The sequence below is a fragment of the Muntiacus reevesi genome, chromosome 10 (genome assembly GCF_963930625.1).
Source record: "Muntiacus reevesi chromosome 10, mMunRee1.1, whole genome shotgun sequence".
Taxonomy (NCBI): domain Eukaryota; kingdom Metazoa; phylum Chordata; class Mammalia; order Artiodactyla; family Cervidae; genus Muntiacus; species Muntiacus reevesi.
This window is the reverse complement of record NC_089258.1, coordinates 23689902-23705047: the sequence shown is the minus strand read 5'-3', so window position 1 is coordinate 23705047 and position 15146 is coordinate 23689902. Positions and strand designations below refer to the sequence as shown.

Here is a 15146-nt window from a genome sequence, read left to right as displayed (position 1 = left end):
CATAAGCCCTCTTGGAAGAGGTCACCATTAACCCCAACATAGAGCCACAATAACTTACACAGGACTGGGAAACAAACTCTTGGAGGGCACAAACAAAACACTGTGCACACCAGGACCCAGGAGAAAGGAACAGTGACTCCACAAGAAACTGACTCAGACCTGCACATGAGTGTCCAGGAGTCCCTGGCAGAAGCATGTGTCAGCGGGATGCTGTAGGGTTGGGCGCACTGAATGCAGCAGTGCATGCAAGGGACCTTGTGAAGGAGGTTGCCATTATCTTCAGAGCTTCCTTGGTGGTTCAGAGGTTAAAGTGTCTGCCTCCAATGCAGGAGACCCAGGTTCAATCCCTGGGTTAGGAAGATCCCCTGGAGAAGGAAATGGCAACCCACTCTAGTATTCTTGCCTGGAGAACACCATGGTTGGAGGAGCCTGGTAGGCTACAGTCCATGGGGTCGCAATTACCTCCACCACAGTTTGGCCTCAGGTCAAATGATAGGGAAGAAACACAGCCCCAACCATCAACAGAAAATTGAATTACAGATTCACTGAGCATATGTATGCAGGTCAAGAAACAACAGTTAGAACTGGATATGAAACAACAGACTCCTTCCAAATTGGGAAAGGAGTTCGTCAAGGCTTTATATCATCACCCTGCTTATTTAACTTATATGCAGAGTACATCTTGAGAAATGCTGGACTGTATGAAATATATGCTGGAATCAAGACTGCTGGGAGAAGTATCAATAACCTCAGATATGCAGATGACATCACACTCATGGCAGAAGGCAAAGAATAACTAAAGATCCTCTTTATGAAAGTGAAAGAGGAGAGTGAAAATTTTGGCTTAAAACTCAACATTCAGAAAACTAAGATCATGGCATCTTGTCCCATCACTTCATGGCAAGTAGATGGCGAAACAATAGAAACAATGAGAGATTTTATTTTTTGGATCTCCAAAATCACTGCAGATGATGACTGCAGCCAAGAAATTAAAAGATGCTTGATCCTTGGTAGAAAATCTATGACCAACCTAGAGAGCATATTAAAAAGCAAAGACATTGCTTTGTCAACAAAGGTCCGTCTAGTCAAAGCTTTGGTTTTTCCAGTAGTTGTGTATGGATATGAGTTGGACTATAAAGAAAGCTGAGCATCGAAGAATTGATGCTATGGAACTGTGGTGTTGGAGAAGACTCCTGAGAGTCCTGTGGACAGCAAGGAGATCCAACCAGTACATCCTAAAGGAAATCAGTCCTGAACACTCATTGGAAGGACTGATGCTGATGCTGAAACTCCAATACTTTAGCCACCTGCTGCAAAGAACCGATTCATTTGAAAAGACCCTGATGCTGGGAAAGATTGAAGGTGGGAGGAGAAGGGGATGGCAAATGATAAGATGGTTGGATGGCATCACCAACATGATGAACATGAATTTGAGTAGGCTTTTGGAGTTGGTGATGGACAGGGAAGCCTGGAATGCTAAAGTCCATGTTGTTGCAAATAGTCAGACAGGACTGAGCTACTGAACTGAACTAAATCCCTAGTACAGTGTTTAAACTAATTTGTTTGTTGTGTAACCATCAGTCCAGGGCTTAAATAAATAAAATTGCTTTATGTGACTAAGACTAAGGAATGCAGAGGAAGCAAACAACAACAACAACAATAAACCCTTTGTCCTTTCCTCCTCCTTGAGAATTCTAGACCCTAGCTCTTCCTAGAGAACCCCACCCATCTCTCCTCCTTAGGTAACCTGGTCTTTTTATTATCCTGTGTAGGAATTGACTCTCTCAATAATAACTCTAAATATATAATTAGAAATTAGTATATAGTTTCAAATGGCCTTTTTTTTTCTTTTATTGGAGTTTTCAAACACACGCACACACACAAAATCTTTGAGAGATAGCTCAAATTTCTACAAAATACAACGTTATTTTTTTATTATAGATCTATATTCTACCAGTGTTTACCAGAATAAAACTACTTTTCTATCAAATTTTAAAACTGCCTTTAAATAAGAGATAATATCTTTGTTAAAACATAAACAATAACAACAAAGATATAACCAGTAGTATCTTGTTTCAACTCTAATATTGTTTTATTATTCAAGATCTATTTATTTCTTAAAATTCAACTTTCATCTGGATATTTCTCAGTTTTCTCAACAAATATAATTTTACTATAAACTCATTGAAGTCCTTTCTCCCCAAAATCACTGTACCTTGCATTTGTTAAGTGTTTTAAACTACTTGTTGAGTAAATAAATGAATGAACTAATGATTGTAGAGTAGCATTAAAACTATTTTTTAGGTGGGGAACTGAAAACACAGTTCTGAGACTATTTTTCAATGAATATAGGTAGCTAAATTGAATTTTTTAGCTGGCAGGGTTTTTGTTATTTGCTTGTTCATTGAGCAATGATCAACACAATTTTGGAAATCTAAATATTTGGGTCATTAAAATTTAGCTTGATTTGTGAATTTATTTTCAGAACTATCTTTACATTATAATAACTTCTCTTGCTAGAGAAGACCTGCCATATAGGTATAAATTTACATGTCTTTCTGGCAGCTTTCATTTTTTTTTTTATATTAAATTAATGAATAAGTTGAAATGGTCTTCCTATCAGCTATATTGTACAATTGAGATGTAAGTAGAAGAGTCATTAATCCATTTTTTTCTCCTATAATATATAGTAAAGATATATGCATTCCAAACTTCTGTTTTTGTAATAAACTTATTGTTTATTGTTTCAAAGGTAAAAGGAAAATGACCTTTCCAAATGAAAAAAAGTAGAGTTCTACAAGTACTGATGTGTAAGTTCCTCTGTAAGAGAATTCTGTGGCTATTCACTCAGTGTAGAATTTTATCAGGTAGTTGCACATACACTAAATAGCCTCTATCCCTTCAATAACACTACATTTTCAGAGACTGCAGTGTAATCCAGGCATGAAGGTGGGAGCTCCCACATTGTCTAGAGTTTAATTCCTATCTATGGCTCTTACTAGCTGTGTGACTTTGGGAAAGCACATAGATCTTCTAACCCTGGTTTCTGCAAGTATTGCATGTATATATTGCATCTATGTATATAATAAATAGAATTTACATGCTCATTGTGAAAACTGAATAAAGTAAAACTATTAAAACTGTTAGTAGTATCTGTTATTATCTTAGGTAGAACATTTACCATAAATTCATGAAAGCATTGCATATTTCAGGTGTGCAACATAGTAATTTTGCAATTTTATAGATTACATACCATATGGATAATCCCTGTCTTTGATCTCTTGCCAAGCAACTTTTGAATAATGCTTTTGAATTTTCACAGAACTCCTCACATATATCAGTCTTGAGTTCATTATTTTAATGTTTTATTTGATGTTACCAATATTGTAGCCTTCAAATTATAGAGTTAGATTTCTGAGATGAAAGTTCCCAGGTCCAAACCCTGGCTCTTCCATTTGCTCTATGTAAGACTTGAGTCAAAATTTGTAATCTGTATACCCCACAGTTTCCTTACTTGTAAAATGGAACTAATACTTTATAGGATCAGATGTTTTTCAAATGAGATGGTGCATAGAAACAACTTATGCTTGCCATTATAGTAAGTACTCAATATATGATAACTGAAAGAGGATTATAATTACTTAGTAAATCTCTGCAGTCCTTCTCCCCTGTTTTAGTCTGACTTTTATGGATAACATTCTTACAGATACTTATGGATAGCTATTAATAAACTATTGAATATTCAGAGTGGTATTGATTTTAATAGCATTAATGTTATCATCCATTGAAAATTTTAAATTAGATGAATAAACAGAATAGACATTTACTAGATATGCTTTGGGAAACTGATCAGATTTTCAACGTTTCATAATATGAAATGTGAATCCAAAATAATGTGATTTTTACACATGAAAAGATGCTCAACATCACTCATTATCAGAGAAATGCAAATCAAAACCTCAATGAGGTACCATTACATGCCAGTTAGGATGGCTGCTATCCAAAAGTTTACAAGCAATAAATGCTGGAGAGGGTGTGCAGAAAAGGGAACCCTCTTACACTGTTGGTGGGAATGCAGACTAGTACAGCCACTATGGAAAACAGTGTGGAGATTTCTTAAAAACCTGGAAATAGAACTGCCATATGACCCAGCAATCCCACTCCTGAGCATACACACCGAGGAAACCAGATCTGAAAGAGACACGTGCACCCCAATGTTCATCACAGCACTGTTTATAATAGCCAGGACATGGAAGCAACCTAGATGCCCATCAGCAGATGAATGGATAAGGAAGCTATGGTACATATACACATGGAATATTACTCAGCCATTAAAAAGAATTCATTTGAATCAGTTATAATGAGATGGATGAAACTAGAGCCCATTATACAGAGTGAAGTAAGCCAGAAAGATAAAGACCAATACAGTATACTAATGCATATATATGGAGTTTAGAAAGATGGCGATGATAACCCTATATGCAAAACAGAAAAAGAGACACAGATGTACAGAACAGACTTTTGGACTCTGTGGGAGAAGGCGAGGGTGGGATGTTTTGAGAGAACATCAAACCATGTATATTATCAAGGGTGAAACAGATCACCAGTCCAGGTTGGATGTATGAGACAAACTGCTCGGGGCTGGTGCACTGGGAAGACCCAAAGGGATTGGGTGGAGAGGGAGGTGGGAGGGGGAATCAGGATGAGGAACACATGTAAATCCATGGCTGATTCATGTCAATGTATTGCAAAAACCACTACAATATTGTAAAGTAATTATCCTCCAACTAATAAAAATAAATGGAAAACAAAATAATGTAATTTTTAAAGCTTTATTTCTTTGGAATAGAGCAATCATAACTTTGAAAAGCATGATTTAGAAGTAAGGTCTTGTCAAATAACACAGGAAAACAATGCAGTATATAATCTACCAGGAAAAGAGAGAAATGGGTAACTCACTTATCCAGTAACTGAGAATTGAGTTTGTTACTCATAAAATAATTTTTCCCAAGATGAGTTGCTCCTGGCAGTTACTGCACTTGGGAGTACCAAGCCCTGATTTGCAGTTTTCAGGAGAATTTCAACCTCCTGAATGACTGCTACTAGCCATGAAGCTGTTGGATAGGATCCCTGCCTTATCTACTCCTGTCATGGATATCCTTTAGCTGAGTTATATCAAGATCAATTAAAAAGACCATTTTGAATTTCTGACATTGTTTGAAGAGCAGACAAAAGTGTGCGTCTGTGTGTATGCATGTGTCTGTGTCTATGTGTGTGTATGCACACATGTGCACAATTATATGAATGTTTGGTCTAGCAGAAGAAGAGGAAGATTAATATCTGTTATGTGCTTTAGAATTCCTAGAGGGAAGACAGAGAACCCTTTACAGCAACTAGGGAAAATAAATCTTCAGAGAAATTATCAGGGCAAGTATGTAATTGACTTTTCTGCAAAAATGGAAGGCTATCCCTGATGACATTATAATGTAGCAATAGCACCAAATCCACTGAAGAGAGGAGTGAAACAAGTTAGTTTAACAAAAACTACTGTGTAATTGCTGAACACAAAATAATTCTTAGGAAAAGGATGATTTTGATAGATGCACATTTTCCTCTTGCTTGTAATAACTTTTTCTGCATGTTGCTTACTCATCATGCAGATAATTTTTGCTCCTTTTGTGAGATCAGAAATTTTTCTGATGCAATTTCTTTTTTCACAATTCAACCACCCAGAATAATCACTATTGATAATTTTGTACTCATAGTGTAGTCTCATATATGTAGTCCCAATTAGAACTAAAAATTTTAAGAATATATCCTTCATAAATTAAAAGAAGTATATACCAAATGTATAGATGTGCCATATTATTTTTCTTAGCAATTCTTTTCTCCATATTATTTCTGAATATAAATAAATTGTCTTTAGATAATTTTGAAGAATTTCAATATAAAAGAGTTTTTAACTTACAGAAAAATTGCAGTTAGTAAAGAGAGTTCCCATAAAATCGTCTGTGTTTCCCTGCTATTAGCATCTTTTATTATGGTGCATTTATTGTAACTAGTGAATCAATATTGTTAATATTATTAACTAAAGTATATATTATTTTCCTGTTTCTGTTCTAACATCCCATCCAAGACATCACATTATGTTTAGTCACCATGTCTCTTTAAGCCGTCCTTCTCAAAATGTTGCTATTTTTGGTGACCTTGACAGTTCTGAGGAATCCTGGTTGGATATTTTATAGGATGTCCCTCAACTGGGATGCCTGATGTTTTTCTTATGATTAGATTGAAACTATATATTTTGGAGAGGAAATGCAGAAGTAAAGTGACATTTTCATCTCATAAAATCAAAAGTATATTCTATCAGGGCCTTCCCTCGAGGGCCACTACAGGGGGCATATGTTCCATCCCTGGTTGGGGAGCTAAAATCCTGTGTGCCACAGGGCATGGTCAACAGGAAAAAGTATATGCTATCAACATGACTCATCGTTATTGATTCAGACCTTAAATACCTGGCTGAGATAGTATTTGTCATGCTTCTTCACTGTAAAGTTCCTCTGACTGTACCCTGTTCCCCAGATTCTGCCATGTATTCTTTGGAAGAAAGTCATTATTCAAAGCCTACACTTAAAGAGTGAGGAGTTATATTTCACCTTCATAAAGCATTGTATTTACATAAATTATTTTGAATTCTGCAAAAGAGAACTGTCTCTTCTCCCTGATTTATTTATGTATTCAATTATTTATGTATATCAGTATAAACTCAATTATTTTCTACTGTGGACTATTGTACAATACTACTTTATTTTATTGCTTAAATTGTCACTTCTTTGGCCATTGAAATCTCTTTTAGTTGGTTTCTATGTTACTGTGACTTACTCTCATTATTATGTCATTGTGATGATTTTCTTCAAAACACCTCTTTAGCTCATAGAACTACAATATGCTCCATTCTCCAGATTTATTTTGCATATATCCTATGCTGGTCATTTATTTTAAAAATTCTGCTTCCTTTCACTGGAGAGTTATTTTAGAAACCAAGAACTGAGTCCTAGGTATGCTCATCACTAACTATGGAGATGGTATTGTTGCTAGGCCCTTTCAGCTCACAGAGCAAGAAAATAATATGTGTACATAGTATGTATACACTTATCCATAAATATTTCTATATATAACCATCAGTATATATATTAAATAAAACATGAACTCTTATCAGTGACTCCAACACTAACCCTTTACCACATGGATCACTGTAACCTCCTTCCCTTGCTAATCTCTGAACTCTCACTCCAATGGTGAAAAACCTGACCCTCATCATCTACCATCTGTTGACTTAATAGTTCAGTCCCAGTACACCTACTGTTAGCTCTCACCTCCTTGGGAAAAAACTTTGACAACTACAGGACAGAACTTTTATGTAGTTCCTCTTACCTTTAGTCTTACAGACTTCACTCATTTCCAAAGTTTGCTAAATCAACAATTCCCTCCCCCACCCAATTCAGTGAGATTGTTTCATACATTTGTCATATAACTGGAAAGTTTTGTTATACTTTATATTGCATCCTGGGATCCTTGAAACTACTATCTACTTATTTACATAATAATATACATAATATAAATATTTATAATGTAATAATATAGCATGTTGTTATAGAAAATTATATCTCTAAAATAGATATATAGATATTTGTTTATAATAACGAATACATTTAGGTTTCCTCTTCGTGTTGTAGGGCCTATGGGTTTTAATAAATACATAGTCTCATATATTGACAATTTAAATACTAAATATAATTAGTATTTAAACATAATAGTTTTACCACTCAAAAAATTCCGTGCTTCATCCGTTTAATCCTTCCTAACTTCCAGCTGAAGTTATATACACACATACATACACATATTCCCACAACAGGGTAAAAGGTTTCCCTTTACTTCACATCCTTACCAACATGTGTTATTTGTAGACTTTAAGATGATAGCTATTGACAAATAATAAGGCCAAGAAAGTTGGTAAGAACTGTGACTCTGAGATAATGATATTTCCCATAGAGATTTCAGGAAGGCATTTTCAAGATACATGTCTAGCATGGCCCTTAACATAGAAGTTTCTGAGAAAAAGTATCCTGAACTTCATTTAACTAGCTTACCCCAAACTCCAACATGGTAGGGAAATTGAGATTCTATTTAAAGTTTATCCCTGGGTAACAGTGAAATTGCCCCATGAGTCTCCTCCATTGTGTTAAGAGTTACACTTCAGCAGTGAAAGTGAAAGTCGCTCAGTTGCGTGCGACCCTTGTGACCTTGTGAACTCTACAGTCCACGGAATGCTCCAGGCCAGGATACTGGAGTGGGTAGCCTTTCCCTTCTCCAGGGAAGCCCCTTCAGCAGCTAAGATCTAACTATAGGGACATAAGCTCAAAAAAGTCTCCCTACTTTAAAGCCTCAGAAAGAATGTTTCCATAGCATAGAAAACATGGAAATAAACAAACATTAGACTGAGTTAATAGCCATGGCCTAATCACATATAATAAAGAATGAAGGTCAATTTTGAGGAATTCACCAGACTTAATGCAGGAAGCATATTATCCCAAATAAATGGTCTCTAGGAACTTGGTGTGCCCATGAAGCAATATCCTTCTGTCACTATTCAGATTCCCTCTTTATAAGTCATACTTCTCAAAGAAAAAGGTAGTATAGATAACAGGTTGTTTGAGAGGGTATTGACAAAACAGTTGAATTACAAGATTGAACATGATTGAGCGAAAGAATAGTGTTATAGTTAGACACTGGTGACAGTCAGGACTGATTACCACACCAACACCTGAAATTCAAGTGGAGAAATTAGTTATTAAAACTCAGAAAAATAGCTGAACAGAGAGGGCAACCCAATAAGAGCCATGGATTTTGGGAGAGGGGTACTGCCAACCAATACAAAACTGAACTGGGGGATAATGAGGGAGCCAAGAGTAAATGCTTCAGCTTTACTTTCCTTCTTCCCCCTGATTTTCTCTCAGTGTCTCTGCTTTCCTGCATCTGATTGAAAGCAATAAGTCAAGGAGAGTTGGTTAAAGTAATGCAAGGGTATTAGCTTCTCTAGGCACAGAGCAGAGTGAGGAAAGGTCGAAAGGGTAAAAAGTGATTCCTCTCACTTCAACAGAGAAGCTTGAGTTTAGGCTGCGAGACCCAGACTGCAGTCCAACATGTTGTCTAGGAATTAATCAGAATAGTTTTGCAGAGAGTAGAATGAGGAGCTGTGAGTTATCTAGAACACATGCAGAGCAAAGTCCAAAATACAACATTGGACAGACAGTGCAATAAAAGTAATCCTCAGAAAGTGTTGACAGAAAGGTAGATTCCACAGGGACACTATAGGAAATTGGTGTCATCCCACAGAAGAGGGAGAGATCTGAGTGGGGCAGCCCCATGTAATCTCCTCCTGGATAGTTCAGCACACACAACTATTTTCAAGTCATGAGGGAAACCCAGTTGGCATAAGAAAATGCTTAAAAATTAATTTACATTGTCTATCTGAGTGCAATAAAATGAATTCAATCATATAATGCTGGAATCAGTGAAAATTGTTAGCACCCTCTGGGAAACAATATGTAGCAAGAGCCCTAAAATATTCCATACTCTTTGAATGAAAAGACAGAGTGAAGTAAGCCAGAAAGATAAAGACCAATACAGTATACTAACGCATATATATGGAATTTAGAAAGATGGTAACGATAACCCTATATGCAAAATAGAAAAAGAGACACAGATGTACAGAACAAAATTTTGGACTCTGGGAGAAGGCGAGGGTGGGATGTTTAGAGAGAACAGCATCGAAACATGTATATTATCTAGGGTAAAACAGATTACCAGCCCAGGCTGGATGCATGAGACAAGTGCTCGGGCCTGGTGCACTGGGAGGACCCAGAGGGATTGGGTGGAGAGGGAGGTGGGAGGGGGGATCGGGATGGGGAATGCATGTAAATCCATGGCTGATTCATGTCAATGTATGGCAAAAACCACTACAATATTGTAAAGTAATTAGCCTCCAACTAAAAAAATAAATGAAGAAAAAAAAGAAAATACTTAGTTTTATTGGATATTTCTTCATATTTATTTTCAATAAAAATGTACTTAGTAAGTAACACTGTAGAAAACATGGGCTTCTTTCTACTTGCAACTGAGGAGACTTGGGTTCATTCCCTGGGTTGGGAAGATCCCCTGGAGAAGGGAATGGCAACCCACTCCAGTACTGTTGCCTGGACAATTCCATGAACAGAGGAGCCTTGCGGGCTACAGTTCACAGGATCGCAGAGTCAGACACGACTGAGCAACTGAACACAAACACATACACACTGCTGAAAACACCTCACTGTGAATTTAGGGGGAAAGATGTGTTCTATCTTCCCCTGCAGCTCTGTCAGACTGGGATTATACTGGCTGTGCTGGTCTAGCAGGACTGAAAGGGGAAGAGAGGTGTACACAGCACATATTCCAGATTCCGTCTGTGAAAAAAAGTTAATGTTATGGGTAAAGACTGAATGATACCATCCCTAAAAGTTTACCAAGCAAAGGAGCCTCAAGAATTATGTGGGGAGTTGAGATATTGAGCCAAGGACTTGGACTAGTTGGGAAAGACACAAATAAAGAGGACTGTATCTAATGGAAACAGGGGTAGCGTAATTTTAAAAATAATGGAAGCAACAATTGTTCCCAATAGATGACATGACATGATGCTGGGAGGGTGGGGAAAGATGTGAGAAAGAAACAGTCCCGTAACTGAGAGGATCCAGGGACCAAGGAGAGAGACTGCTGAGTCTATCAAGTGCAGGGGGATTTGTAGCACTACATCAACTTCATAAGAGATTTTAACAGTGAATACGGGCCTGCCGAGGGTCTGGCTGCTCTTGTGACAGGAAGACTAGGTGGCATCTAATAGCTGAAGCCTTGGATAGCCAAAATTCACAGGTAGTAGAGCATAAGGTAAATAAGCTGCTTTAACTTAATTTTGTAATAACCCACTTTAGAGAACAGGAAGCACCTACACTAATGGTCAGGAGGAAATGCCATAAGACAGAGGTGATTATTTTTACCCACAAAAGGCAGTGGCAGATCAGGCTGGGAGCTACACATTCTCTTAGTTTGACAGGCAACAGAGTATAGTAAGAAAGTACAAGGATTTTGGAAACAGAACAGATGTGATCTTAAATCTCAACTATATTATCTTGGACGAGTCTGTTAATTTTTCTGAGCCTTTTTTTTGATAACAATAAAACATTACTGTGAGTGTTGTGAGAAACTCGTGAGTGAGTGAGAGTGCAGTCATCAGTCGTATCTAACTATGCAACACCATGAACTGTAGCCCACCAGTCTCCTTTGCCATGGGATTTCCAAGGCAAGAATACTAGAGTGAGTTGCCATTTCCTCTTCTAGGGATCCTCCCAACCCAGGGTTTGAACTCACATCTCTATGTCTCCTGGATTGGCAGGCAGACTTTTAATCACTGAGCCAACTGGGAAGCTCAAGCTCATCGTGTTACGTAAATCAATTTATAGACTTCTACATGTGTGCCAGCTGAGTAAGTTAACTCTTCAAACTTTGATATGAGCACCAGCTCTGAGTCACTGAGGAGTTAGTCATTATCTATTCTACCTTGCCAAGAAATTAAAAGATGCTTACTCCTTGGAAGGAAAGTTATGACCAACCTAGACAGCATATTAAAAAGAAGAGACATTACTTTATCAACAAAGGTCCATCCAGTCAAGGTTATAGTTTTTCTAGTAGTCATGTATGGATGTAAGAGTTGGACTATAAAGAAAGCTGAGCGCAGAAGAATTGAAAGTTCGTTCAAGTGCTTTTGAACTGTGGTGTTGGAGAAGACGCTTGAGAGACCCTTAGACTGCAAGGAGATCCAACTAGTCCATCCTAAAGGAGATCAGGCCTGGGTGTTTATTGGAAGGACTGATGTTGAAGCTGAAACTCCAATACTTTGGCCACCTGATGCAAAGAGATGACTCATTTGAAAAGAGCCTGATGCTGGGAAAGATTGAGGGCAGGAGAAGGGAACGACAGAGGATGATATGGTTGGCTGGCATCATTGACTCAATGGACATGGGTTTGGGTAAACTCCGGCAGTTGGTGATGGACAGGGAGGCCTGGCCGTGCAGCAGTTCATGGGGTCACAAAGAGTCGGCACGACTGAGCAACTGAACTGAAACTGAACTGAATTGAACCTTATTATTATTTGCAAAGTAAGTTTTCCTTTTATGAGAAAATCCACGCATTGACTCAGAATTAGGAAAACTATACAAATTCTCTCTGTTTATACTTGTCTAGAAATAAGGACACTGACAATTTTATTAATCTTTTGACAACTATCAAACTCCAATCCGGAGGGTGATGGACACAATGGAACCTCACCATAGTAATTAAGAGAGAAGAATAGAATTTAAATTTTGCTCAGAACTTTGTTGTAATGCATACATAAAGAAAGAAGGGTATAAATAGAATCTAAAATGTGCCAAAAAGAAGCCTGAGGCTCGTTGTTACATTGCAGGGATAAAACTTTCAAAACATTTCACATTGCCTCATAGAAGGTCATATTACAGATTTAACAGATACTACCTTTCATCTTTAAAGAATCATGATTATAAGAAAGACAGTTTTTTTTCTTTACCACATTAGTGGTAAAACCTGTGAAATCCAGTAAAGTCTGGAATTATTTGACAGAAATGTATGAATGCTCGCTTCTTTGTTGTGATAAATATATCAAGGTGGTGCAAGATACTAACAGAAGAAACCAGGTAAGGAGCATATAGTAACTCTCTGTACTATCTTTCCAAATTCTCTTTACACATAAAACTATTCTAAAATAAGCAATTTATTTTTAAAATGATAGTTTTAACTTACCACTGAGCATATCTATGCAACTCAGAATTGAAGCTTTGTAACAGTGCTGAAAGCTTAGACTATCACCAATCTATTATTAGAACTTTAGACAAAAATCTTCTATTTGTAAAATTTAAGTCAGAAATATATTAGGAAGCAAGGTATGAATTTTGTCACAAGATAAAGAGGGGTTGTGACCTAAGGTCTGTACTCTGAACAAACCAGAAATCTGAGTAGTCACTTTTCAAATTTCCAGAAAATTTCTGATGTGACAAAATACTATTTCACAATCCTTTCCCTGGTGCCTCAGGTGGTAAAGAATCTGTTTGTAATGCAGGAGACCCAGGTTTGATCCCTGGGTTGGGATGATCCCCTGGAAAAGGGAATGGCAGTTCACTTTAGTATTGTTGCCTGGAGAATTCCATGAACAGAGGAACCTGGAGGGCTACAGTCCATGGAGTAGTGAAGAGTCAGACACAACTGAACAACTAACACTTCTACTTTCCGCCATTAATGTGTCTTTTCTTGTTATCTGTTCTGGTTCTACAATTCACAATCATACAGCAGAATCAAATTTAAAATTTGTATCAAACAAAAATAAGGGAGAATACAAACAGACATTATATTAATAATATTATGGGAGAGTATTATACCCAGTTCTCTTATGGATTTGAGAATTCACAAAAGAAAATTTAAAAGGAAAAGATATTCTTCCAAAATCATGTACCAGAAGTGAGTGGAAAAAAACACTATTGAAAAAGCTATCCAAGATAAAGATAGTATTCTCAGAGTGCTTAGGTGTTAAGATATAAACTTTCTAGGAAAATGCACTAAATAAATTGCTTTATTTTTTAGTCCTGAGCAGATAAAACATTCCACAATCTTATTCAATTTGTAAAAGTTGTCCAAATTTCAACTGCTGAAGAATAAAGTGATCCTCTAAGTTAGGATCTCCACAACATAATTTCTCACAAATTCCTCACTTATTTTAATGAAACATGGTTCTTACTCTTTAGTAATTTTCACTTTTCACCAAATTTTTAAAGGTGAATATTTAAATGTCTGAGCCAACAATTTGCTGTCTTTCACATATAACATTTTTAAATCCTTAGGTAAAGGATTATGCATTTTATCCTTTTTCTAATAACATCTAGATTTTTAAAAAGAGAAGGATCATCAGTGGTCCTGTATTGATAGCAGGCAAGTTTAAGAAAAGGGCAAAGAGTTGACAATTATTAAGTATATACTGCATGCATTTCATTTTATCAAATTTCTCATTTAATTCTTTTAGTGAACCATGAAATTGATGACAAGATAAAGTATCTGAGAGGCTAAGTAACCGGCAGGATGCAAAATTACTAATTGATTGATACGGAATTCAAGCAAGCTGCTTGGACCCCAAAGACAGTCCTCATAAGCATCACAATACTCATTGTCTCAGATATTACTAGTTGTATATATTCAGTTACATAGCAACATTTTCTATTCTCTCCCATGGCAACATTTACTAGAAATGTGTAAACACATTGGAAGTTATTCCAAGATGAGCAATGTAAATGTTGAAGGCAGACTGAAAAGCAGTCAATGAGAGAAATGAGTCTGTACTTGCAGTCATTTGACATTAAGGGAGGGACTGGAAATCTATTAAAAAAGAATCTTTGCAATGGCAAGTAGCATGATAAATGAATTCCTTAGCAGAGTATATTAATATTATAATGGGAAAAGTTTCATGACTAACTTTTGGAAAAAATAACTCAAGTATGGGTGCCTTTTAAATTGCTTATTTTGAAATTTTATTTTTTGTTGTATCTTCATTATGAAAGTAGTGAATTTATCCATAACAGAATATTCAAAAGATATTTTAATACCATCAAATATAAAGTAAAATATATTGCTATTTCAACCATTCAAGAATAATCACCACTAGTGTTGTGATATATAGCCTTCAACTTTGTTATACACACACACTTCCATGCTAAGTTGCTTCAGTCGTTTCTGACTCTTTGCAACCCTATGGACATAGGCATCAGGCTCCTCTGTCCGTGGGATTCTCCAAGCAAGAATACTGGAGTGAGTTGCCATGTCCTCCTCCAGGGCATCTCTGCGACCCAGGGATTGAGCAGGTGGGTTCTTTATCACTAGTGCCACCTGGGAAGCCCATACATGTGTGTGTGTGTGTGTGTGTGTATATACACACACCCATATTAGTATTATATGATATGCATACAATTTTTTCAAGATTTTAGACTTCCTTTCTTCAG

The 15146-nt window shown here is 36.7% G+C and overlaps 1 non-coding gene across 1 annotated transcript; it reads left to right on the top strand.

Annotated features, from left to right (window-relative positions):
* The first annotated feature begins 287 nt into the window (after positions 1–287).
* Positions 288–359, top strand: TRNAW-CCA (transfer RNA tryptophan (anticodon CCA)). The gene has a single exon. It is a non-coding gene; the product is annotated as a tRNA-Trp (tRNA).
* Positions 360–15146: the final 14787 nt, after the last annotated feature.